Genomic DNA, 10,509 nt, shown 5'->3' on the forward strand with positions numbered 1-10,509 from the left:
TCGTGTGAATTCAATGTTTTTTATTCCTCCCCACCGAGACCGCTCCCCCCACGCAACGTTGGACGTCGTGCGCGAAGTCGCCCTCGTTGCCTGCCCGGCCGGGCCCGGACAGTCAGCGCCCCGCCGGCTCCGATCCCAACGAGCGACCCCAATTATCCGGCACGTAATTGCATCGGTGGAGCTTCTGCTGCGGGGCAACGATAATGGAGTTCAAACTTCTTCAGCGCGCTCTGCGCGGCGCCCGGCAGAGAAATTACAAAAAAGAGCTCGCGGAAGGCGCTCGGCTCATCACCGGCCCCGTGCTCGTCAGAGTCTCTCTCCGGAACATCGGCGGACGTGCCCGCACGCACCGCAGCCCTCATTTGTCATTGCCCCTCTCGAGCGGCCAAACTCTGTTTGTGGGGATGTTGTTTTTGTGTTAGTTGTTTTGTGTTGTTCCTTTCCTTCAAAGTGTCCGTGACGGCGGAGCGCCACAGCCGCCGTGAGAGAAGACGCCCCGCGAGGAAGTCTGCCACAGGAGATGGAGCCCGCGACACGGGCTGCTCGTGCGCGGGTGTTGGTGACGTTCGCGTCGTTTGTTGTTGTTGTTGTTGCTGTTGTTGTTGTTGCCGTGTGCTCAAGCAGCACCGCGGATCCCCCCTTGTACATTAGCCGGGCAAACTGGCTTTAACGGGAGCATAATCCGTGTAACAAATCAAATCAACTCAAACCAGACGGAGTTTTTGTTTGCATGGCGGTGACATGGGGAGGCCTTCATGCAGCAGTGGATTGATCAAGCCTCATGATGATTATAATAATGACGACGTGTGATAGTTGGATGTTGATGGCCATTAAAAAGGCTAAAACGTCTGAATTCATCTTTAAAATATTGAATTGAACAAACTGGTCTATTTCGCCACTTAAAAATAAAGCAACATGTATGTTCATCAGCCTATCGGGCTGCTGAACCAAAGTTTTCCAGCAGAGTTTAGGCAGCAAACTCGTTTTTTTTCTTTTCCCCAAATTGTATTCCAGCTTTTGCTGTATCATGGCACTGGACGAGTTACGCGTTGCCCCGTGTGAGATAGCAACCCGCAGAAGGCGATGTTACGGAGCGACTCAGCTCCCCTCCAGAGACTTCTTATGCACACTATGGGTGCTGAATCTTCGCGACTGCTATGGATGCTTGTTTCACCGTAATAAATAAAAATAACTTTTTTTTTGTTCTTAGCATAGCTAGAATTTTTGTCCAAATTAAATAAAAACTAAATGTAATACGATTTGTATGCAGTAATTAATGGTCACACTGGGACCGTCAACTCGCCACACAGTGAGACATCGCTTTAATCGCCAGTGACCTGAAAAGCCCCAGAACCAAAGTCTGGTGCTGGCTCCGCGCTCCGACCACTGAGCCACCAAGCCTCCTGTTGGGCTTCCACAACGTGCGAGGCCTCGTCAGCCAACGCACGGCCTGTCGATTAGTTCGCGTTAACGAGCCCAATAAAGACAACGCCACTGCTAAAGTTGGCCACCTCTGGCTGGTGCCAGCTTCAGCTTTGGCATGAGGACTACGGTGGCTTTTCACCCACTGCATAAATCCAGATGCGGCCCTTCGACACGCGGGTATTAATACACGGCGTGCGGCAAGCAAAGTGTTCCACGCGAACGCCATCAATCATTATTAGGAATCTGTATTTATCCCGGAGTAATCCGATAAGCTACGAAGCTCTTTGTCACGGATGTCCAGTAGGGACGGAGTCAACAGCGTGATGCACGTGGCGAGGGTTGGTGGAGCACCGCATGGATGTTGTGAAACTCGTCGAGGAGGTGCCGTACTCCGGCTCGCCAGGAGGAGGCGGTAGAGCAAGTGTAGCAATCGCCATCTGTGACCATCTGTACGGAGATTGCGTGCTGTATTCCCCTTGTGCAAGGCGTGGGGTTTTTCTCCCGGCGCTCCGGTATCTTCCCTCGTGTATAAACAACGATAGTGGAAGGCGTCCAAGAGGACGTACACCTGGGAGATAGAGCGATGGAATCAGTTCATATTAATGTGCCAGATGGTATATTGCACCGCAGGATCGCGAGAGGGGGCAACGGCTTTGGAGAAGTATTCATGCAGGAGTGGATTAACCATGGGTGGCGACGATGACCTATCAAACAACTGTCCAGGTATGTTTGGGTAAACAGTGGATCATAATCATCATCAGCAGTTATTTTCTGTCCACTGCTGGTTGAAGGCCTCCCCACGCCGCTGCCATCCATCACGGTCCTGTGATGCCGCTAGACGCGAGCTGATCTAATCGATCCATCTCCGCAGTGGTCGTGCTCTCAGGCGCGTTGCCCTCCTTTTGGCTGCCATTCCATCTCCGATCTCGTCGGCAAACACCCATTCTCGCTACGCCCTGTCTTGCCCAGGCCCATCCCTACAGTTGAGATTGTTCCCTGATCCAGGGCCGGATCATGGTCCCGTAAGGCCCCTGGGCACACTGGGAACATGTCTCTTGGAGACCCCCCCCACCCCCGCTTTTCTATACTGGTATCTTTCTTGCCTTCCTCCTCGAAAAATAATCCACTAGATCGTCAATCTAGCTGTCTGACAAGGTCTGACTCTATTGACATAAGTGACAATGAGCTGAGACGTGTTTGGCCATGCTACTCTGCAGCTCATTTTTTATGCTGCCTAAAAGGGAAAATGTCCGCTCACCCTGGCAGTTTGTCACTGGCAAAGTTAGAATAATCCGAAGTTCCACAAAAACATTGGGGAACACTGACTGCAGATTAAGTGCCTGCAACGTCTCAAGCAATTTAGTTGGGCACTTCTCACCCTCAGAGTCAGGCATGAAATACTTGGATGAGTTCGTTGGCAAAGTTAATGTCCAGGTCTGATGGATATGCAGTGGAGAGTGCATTTACCTTTTCCACTATGACATAACTGTTAGACACCTGATCTGACATAAACAGAACCCCAAAGAGACTGGTCAAACGCTTGTCAGCGTCCAAGCGATGTTCAAGGCATGCCACTAGCTTATCAATGATCACATAAAATGTTTCTATTTTGAACTTCTCCCTCCACTCAAGTGTCACGCCTGGCTCTGAGCTCTCATCTGCAAATGTTTTGCGTTTCCTCTTTCGCTGAAGATTGTGCTCATATGACTGAGAGACACCTGTCACATTGAAGACTGCCCTTTCAAAAGCCTCAAACTGGTCTCGCTGTCCCGCCACACAATCCCTCAACGAAGACAAAGCTGCGCTGCTACAGAGACGTCAATGTCACGTGTCTGTAGGTGCACGCTTGTCGCGTGGAACCGGTCAAGTATGACGTCCCAGAAACGTGCCATGAACGCCATCTCTAAGGTGTCCAATTTAGCACATAGTCCAGCGGCCTCAATTCGAGTATCTCTTTACTCATTATCATCATTGCACATACCACCGAAGGCCTCTCTAATGTGGGTGTAATTTCTCCACAGTGCCTTGGTTGACTCTGCCCGAGCACTCCACCCAGTACTGGACAGCGATTCTAATGTCAGTCTGACATCTGTCTTCCAAAAGACTTTCCCCCATCTGTGTGTGGATAAAGAGCAAAATGTGTACAGTGACTGAAACATGTTAAAAGAAACTCGTCAGCCTCTGGGCAACTGCCGTCTAAGGTGTTAACACCAACTAAGTTAAGTGAATGCGCTGCGCAAGGCACATACTCTATCAGAGGTTTTTTTTGTTTCAGGTGGGCCTATAGCCCATTGTATTTTCCTGACATGTTGCTTGCATTGTGATATGACTGACCTCCACGCTTTTAGAGGTCCAACCCAAGGCCCTCTACCATCAAAGTCACACAGTCTGCTCAACTTTTACCAGTGTGGCTCTCAATTGGCTCAAGGCCCAGGAATCGCTTCACCACATCCCCGCTGCTGTTAACAAACCGGAATGTGGACGTCAATTGGTCCACATGTGACAGGTCTGGGGTGGAGTCAACAATTATTGAAAAATATTTGGCATCCCGAATCTCATCTGCTATTGTTTGGCGAGTTTTCTGACCCATCAGCTCAACGAGTTCTTCTCATATTGTCGATGACAAACAGGACACTGTGCCTCTTCCTTTTTCGCCAAACTTTTTAATATGTTCAGCTAAGAATGGGTCAAATTGTGATAGCAATTCTAGAATGCCAAGGAAATTACCGTTATGGGTTGACCCAAACCGTTCATCATCTCCCCTAAACGCAAGCCCTCGTTAACCAAGAACTTAATCACTGCTACAACTCTTTTCAAATTGTCCCTCCAATATTTACGTTCCCCATCAAGGTGCTGCATGAGATCTGCATCTACAGCACTGCCCTTTGTCCGCTGGTGCAAGGCAAACGAGCGTGATCTGTGTTCTGCACTCTCTTCGTGTTCCCCTATTCTTTCAGAGTGCTTCCAGTCACTAAACCCCTGACGAAAGCCACCGAGCTTGCTGGAGAACAGTTTGCATGCAAACCAGTACACACGATCTGTTGAGGGTGAGTACAGTAGCCAATGTCTAGAAACCTTCTGCCCATTTGGCAATATACAGTTCAGAAGTTAATTGTTGAAACTTCTAGTCTGTCCACCAAGCGCTCTGTCTCGGACTGAAGCTGGGTACTTTTCACTGCGGGTTTGGAAGGGGACTGCTCCTCTTTCAATGAGCACTGACTTAACAATGTCAATGGAAGTGCTTTGCCATAATGCAGGTTCAGTGACCTCATAGCACCAGGAATGGCTTGGTTGCTGATTTGATTCTTATGAACTGCCCAACTGCTCCTGAGGTGGAAATGATGGTTCTTGTATACTATTATTAGCTGTTGAGGGTTCGCCTTCAAAGGATGGCTCTGGGGGAGTGACAACATTGCTGGAAACTAAACTCGTACTAGTTCCTTCCTCACAGCTGACAATAGTGCTGCTGTCATCATTACTATCAGAGGTTTTTTTTTTAAGTTGACGACGAGTGAAACACTTTGAAGCAAAACTGCCTCTCTTGCCTCCTTTTCTTTTTTGTTTTCCTTTTGGAAGCACCACTATTCCAACGTTTGTGGTCCATATTTCAGAACTAGTATGCTATTTATATGAATATATTTATAGCATATCTCAATACTTATTAAATAAGAATTGAATTAAATATATTAATAATGGCAACACCCTTCAAATGCTGTTGTTGGAAAATACAATCAAGTGGTCGTATTTTATAGTCTACTTGTCCCTAAAGGCATGTTTGAGTAGATAAAATAAAATAAAAATAGAAAACACATAAAATAAAATAACCCTAACCCTTTAAAAAGGCTGTTAGAAAATAGCCCCTAGGAGGGATTGTTGAAATAGCCTTTAAAAGGCTGTTATTTTAGAAAAAGATGAAAAAAGTCTCTGAATATATTTCTGTGGTGTACCAAGCAAGAAAAGCATCTGTCTGTGGCTTTTTCTATCAAGAAATGTCTTATATAACTGCCTGTAACAGAGGGAATTATGTTGCTTGATATTCAAAAGATAACTTTTTTTTCATTGACTAAACAACCAACAAAGGTTTCTGATAAGTCAGTGAAATAACTTGGTGGAGACTATGCACATAGGCAAACACCCCATCGATGGGGAGGGGAAAAAGACCTCAAGAGCTGTCGACAATTTGCATGTCAACGTTAGCATTATCTATTCCCATTGATCTAAAAACAGACGGTTTATGGAAACAATGAATGGGTTTTCCTCAATCTTTAAGTATGATTTGGGTCTCATATATGCGTTAGTGTATGAAAACATATAGCTTTTGGCATATTTTTTTCTTGTTAAAAAGGTGTCAGTTTGTTGCCAGATAAAATGGTAAAAAAAACAATTATCATGTTTTTTTCTGTTTCACAAAACCGCGGTGTATTTTTAATAATTGATTTGTCAATGGCTAACTAAGCACTCAACAAACGACGAGCCCTCGGTCTCACTAGCTGTGTTTTATTGCAGCTAATTTGGTTGTAATGGCAGCTAGCTGGCAAAAACGGCAGCTAGCGAACTAATTTATGTTAAGAAGCTGAATCATATGGGCAGCTAGCTAGGCGAAAATGGGCAGCTAGCTAAAATAAAGGGATAGCTAGTTACGGTAAAGTCACGTAGAAGGGAAATAATACAATAATAAAAATAAAACATAACAAAATAAAATTAGCACGACGTTTCGGCCACAACGCAAGCAGCCGTCCTCAGGTGAAGAAACAGAGCTGTTGGAAAGACAGCGTCCTAATGGACAGCTGTCGGAAAGACAGCGTCGTAATGGACAGGACGCTGTCTTTCCGACAGCTCTGTTTCTTCACCTGAGGATGGCTGCTTGCGTTGTGGCCGAAACGTCGTGAGAATTGTATTTTATTATGTTTTATTTTTATTATTGTATTATTTCCCCTCTACGTGACTTTACCGAAAGAACCAATAATATGAATCCCTGCAGTCACGAAAGCTTCAAATCGAAATGTTGTTACGGTAAGTCCAGGAGCCCAGGGGCCCCAGTGGGTGAGCTTACGCTGTGAACACCCCGGGGCCGAGTGGTGAGCTCGCGCTGTGAACACCCCGGGGCCGAGTGGTGAGCTCGCGCTGTAAACACCCCGGGGCCGAGTGGTGAGCTCGCGCTGTGCACACCCCGGGGCCGAGTGGTGAGCTCGCGCTGTGCACACCCCGGGGCCGAGTGGCGAGCTCGCGCTGTGCACACCCCGGGGCCGAGTGGTGAGCTCGCGCTGTGAACACCCCGGGGCCGAGTGGTGAGCTCGCGCTGTAAACACCCCGGGGCCGAGTGGTGAGCTCGCGCTGTAAACACCCCGGGGCCGAGTGGTGAGCTCGCGCTGTGAACACCCCGGGGCCGAGTGGTGAGCTCGCGCTGTGCACACCCCGGGGCCGAGTGGTGAGCTCGCGCTGTGCACACCCCGGGGCCGAGTGGTGAGCTCGCGCTGTAAACACCCCGGGGCCGAGTGGTGAGCTCGCGCTGTAAACACCCCGGGGCCGAGTGGTGAGCTCGCGCTGTGAACACCCCGGGGCCGAGTGGTGAGCTCGCGCTGTGAACACCCCGGGGCCGAGTGGTGAGCTCGCGCTGTGAACACCCCGGGGCCGAGTGGTGAGCTCGCGCTGTGAACACCCCGGGGCCGAGTGGTGAGCTCGCGCTGTAAACACCCCGGGGCCGAGTGGTGAGCTCGCGCTGTGCGCACCGAGGGCCCTGGCGTTCAACTTCCTTGGGAAGTCTTGGGCCACGCACCGCGCGCGGCCTGAGGCTTGGAGGCCCCCTGGCAGTCCGAGGCCCCGGGGCACTGGCCCCACTGGCCTGGTCCATAATCCAGCCTTGCCCTGATCCACATGCCCCTTAACCTTGGCTCATATTAAACACAGCATCACGCTGCAAATACAACGTGTGCACTCTTCAGTCTCAGTGAAAGCCTGTCTCTGTTTAAACAAATCTCGGCCAATGCTCATATCCATGGGTATCAAATTCACCGTTCCTATGACTGGAGCCAGTGGGCTATAACAATTCCCTATGGGGCCCGCACACGCATCTCGCTGTGGTGTCGCGCGGTTTTCTTCTTCTTTTCCCTGTTGGTTTATCATCGGGCATTCGTGCCAGATCATAAACGCGAATGTTGCCGAGTCACATCAACGATCCCGCTGTTATTCTTCAGTGGCCTCAAGTTAACCTTCGTGGTTGCACGCTCCCACAGAAATTCCCTCCACTTATTTTTATGGGGGGGTGGGGGGTGAGGGGGGGGGAACGTCTCGGGTTGTGTTCCCTGTCCGTGAAGGAGGAGGTTTTGTGCTACGAGGGATCGGTCGAACGCTTTGAAAGAGTTGAGCTGACGATAACGTCATCGGAATATTTAATCAGACTGGAGGAATCGGATGACCTTTGGAGCTCTTTTTTTACAGACGCTCGGTATGGGCGGGTCAGCAATCATCATCATCATCATCATCGCTGGCGGCTGTTTTATTGTGACCACCTGAAGCATCCTTTCACGAAGGTGATCGTCACTCTTAAATGGGACCACATCTCAGATGTTATGCTCCCCATAATCTGGAACTCCCCACTCCCCGAGCGATTTGTGTTGTCGACTTGTTGCCCCAGCTCCAGTGCAGGCTCAAGACCTCGGAGGGGTGACCTGGCTGAATCAAGTCGCGCAGACCTCATTATGAAGCCCCTTTTTAATGTGCAGATCAATACGCTTTCGTACAATTATGTCTCTGATCCAAGACGTGGTGGGTGGAAATGCAACAATCGGTCAAGAGTGTGCAACGAGGTATGGATGAGTGAGTGCTTTAGAATTACAACGAGAGACAGAAATAGGGGTGCGCGGGTCAGAGAGTGTAAGCAAGATAGAGACATCACACGGACTGTTGAGAGATGTTAAAGGGGGCTTTGGGCGAGACGCGGTGCTGGAAGGGATGATGGCTGCTTGGTCGAGACTTAACGAAGGAGTGGAAGCCAAAGAAGTGAACGCGCCTTCGAGATCTTCCACCACGGAGACGGAGCGACGCGCGCGACGAATGTGCCGGAGCTCGATGGACCGTCGCATCGTGAGACCGGCATTCACACAGCAGTGCATAGAGTATGGCTGCGGCTGCCGATGATAATGATGAATAGATGAATGCACATATGTATCATGTATACAGTGAGGGAAAAAAGTATTTGATCTCCTGCTGATTTTGTACGTTTGCCCACTGACAAAGAAATTATCAGTCTATAATTTTAATGGTAGGTTTATTTGAACAGCGAGAGACAGAATAACAACAACAAAATCCAGAAAAACGCATGTCAAAAATGTTAGAAATTGATTTGCATTTTAATGAGGGAAATAAGTATTTGACCCCTCTGCAAAACATGACTTAGTACTTGGTGGTAAAACCCTTGTTGGCAATCACAGAGGTCAGACGTTTCTTGTAGTTGGCCACCAGCTTTGCACACATCTCAGGAGGGATTTTGTCCCACTCCTCTTTGCAGATCTTCTCCAAGTCATTAAGGTTTCGAGGCTGACGTTTGGCAACTCGAACCTTCAACTCCCTCCACAGATTTTCTATGGGATGAAGGTTTGGAGACTGGCTAGGCCACTCCAGGACCTTATTGTGCTTCTTCTTGAGCCACTCCTTTGTTGCCTTGGCCGTGTGTTTTGGGTCATTGTCATGCTGGAATACCCATCCACGACCCATTTTCAATGCCCTGGCTGAGGGAAGGAGGTTCTCACCCAAGATTTGACGGTACATGCGGTGAAGTTGTCCTGTCCCCTTAGCAGAAAAACACCCCCAAAGCATAATGTTTCCACCTCTATGTTTGACGGTGGGGATGGTGTTCTTGGGGTCATAGGCAGCATTCCTCCTCCTCCAAACACGGCGAGTTGAGTTGATGCCAAAGAGCTCCATTTTGGTCTCATCTGACCACAACACTTTCACCCAGTTGTCCTCTGAATCATTCAGATGTTCATTGGCAAACTTCAGACGGGCATGTATATGTGCTTTTTTGAGCAGGGGGACCTTGCGGGCGCTGCAGGATTTCAGTCCTTCACGGCGTAGTGTGTTACCAACTGTTTTCTTGGTGACTATGGTCCCAGCTACCTTGAGATCATTGACAAGATCCTCCCGTGTAGTTCTGGGCTGATTCATCACCATTCTCATGATCATTGCAACTCCACGAGGTAAGATCTTGCATGGAGCCCCAGGCTGAGGGAGATTGACAGTTCTTTTGTGTTGCTTTCATTTGCGAATAATCGCACCAACTGTTGTCACCTTCTCACCAAGCTGCTTGTCGATGGTCTTGTAGCCCATTCCAGCCTTGTGTAGGTATACAGTCTTGTCCCTGACATCCTTGGAGAGCTCTTTGGTCTTGGCCATGGTGGAGAGTTTGTAATCTGATTGATTGATTTCTTCTGTGAACAGGTGTCTTTTACACAGGTAACAAGCTGAGATGAGGAGCACTCCCTTTAAGAGTGTGCTCCTAATCTCAGCTCTTTACCTGTATAAAAGACACCTGGGAGCCAGACATTTTTCTGATTGAGAGGGTGTCAAATACTTATTTCCCTCATTAAAATGCAAATCATTTTATAACATTTTTAACATGCGTTTTTCTGGATTTTGTTGTTGTTATTCTGTCTCTCACTGTTCAAATAAACCTACCATTAAAATTATAGACTGATCATTTCTTTGTCAGTGGGCAAACGTACAAAATCAGCAGGGGATCAAATACTTTTTTCCCTCACTGTATATGTTGAACTTCCTTTGCACCGGACATAGTCCACCGTGCTAATAGGAGGTGCGGGGAAAGGACAACAAACAGCAGTTCTAAAGAAATGAATATTCAATCTAGATTGAAAAGTGCATAGCTCCAGTGGCTTCCTGATATCGAAAGAAAGAGCGTTCCAGATGGCCGGAGAAGCGAATGTGAAAGCTCGCGACGTGGTGACCGTCTTTGTTCGATGGCCAGCCAAAAGCAGCTGCTGCGAGCATGCCCCGGAGTTCGCGTCATGGTTCATGCTCCATGACGAGATCAGCAAATGTACTTTGGCAAGCACTTTGTGTGTGTAGTGA

The sequence above is a fragment of the Lampetra fluviatilis genome, chromosome 12 (genome assembly GCF_964198595.1).
Source record: "Lampetra fluviatilis chromosome 12, kcLamFluv1.1, whole genome shotgun sequence".
Taxonomy (NCBI): domain Eukaryota; kingdom Metazoa; phylum Chordata; class Hyperoartia; order Petromyzontiformes; family Petromyzontidae; genus Lampetra; species Lampetra fluviatilis.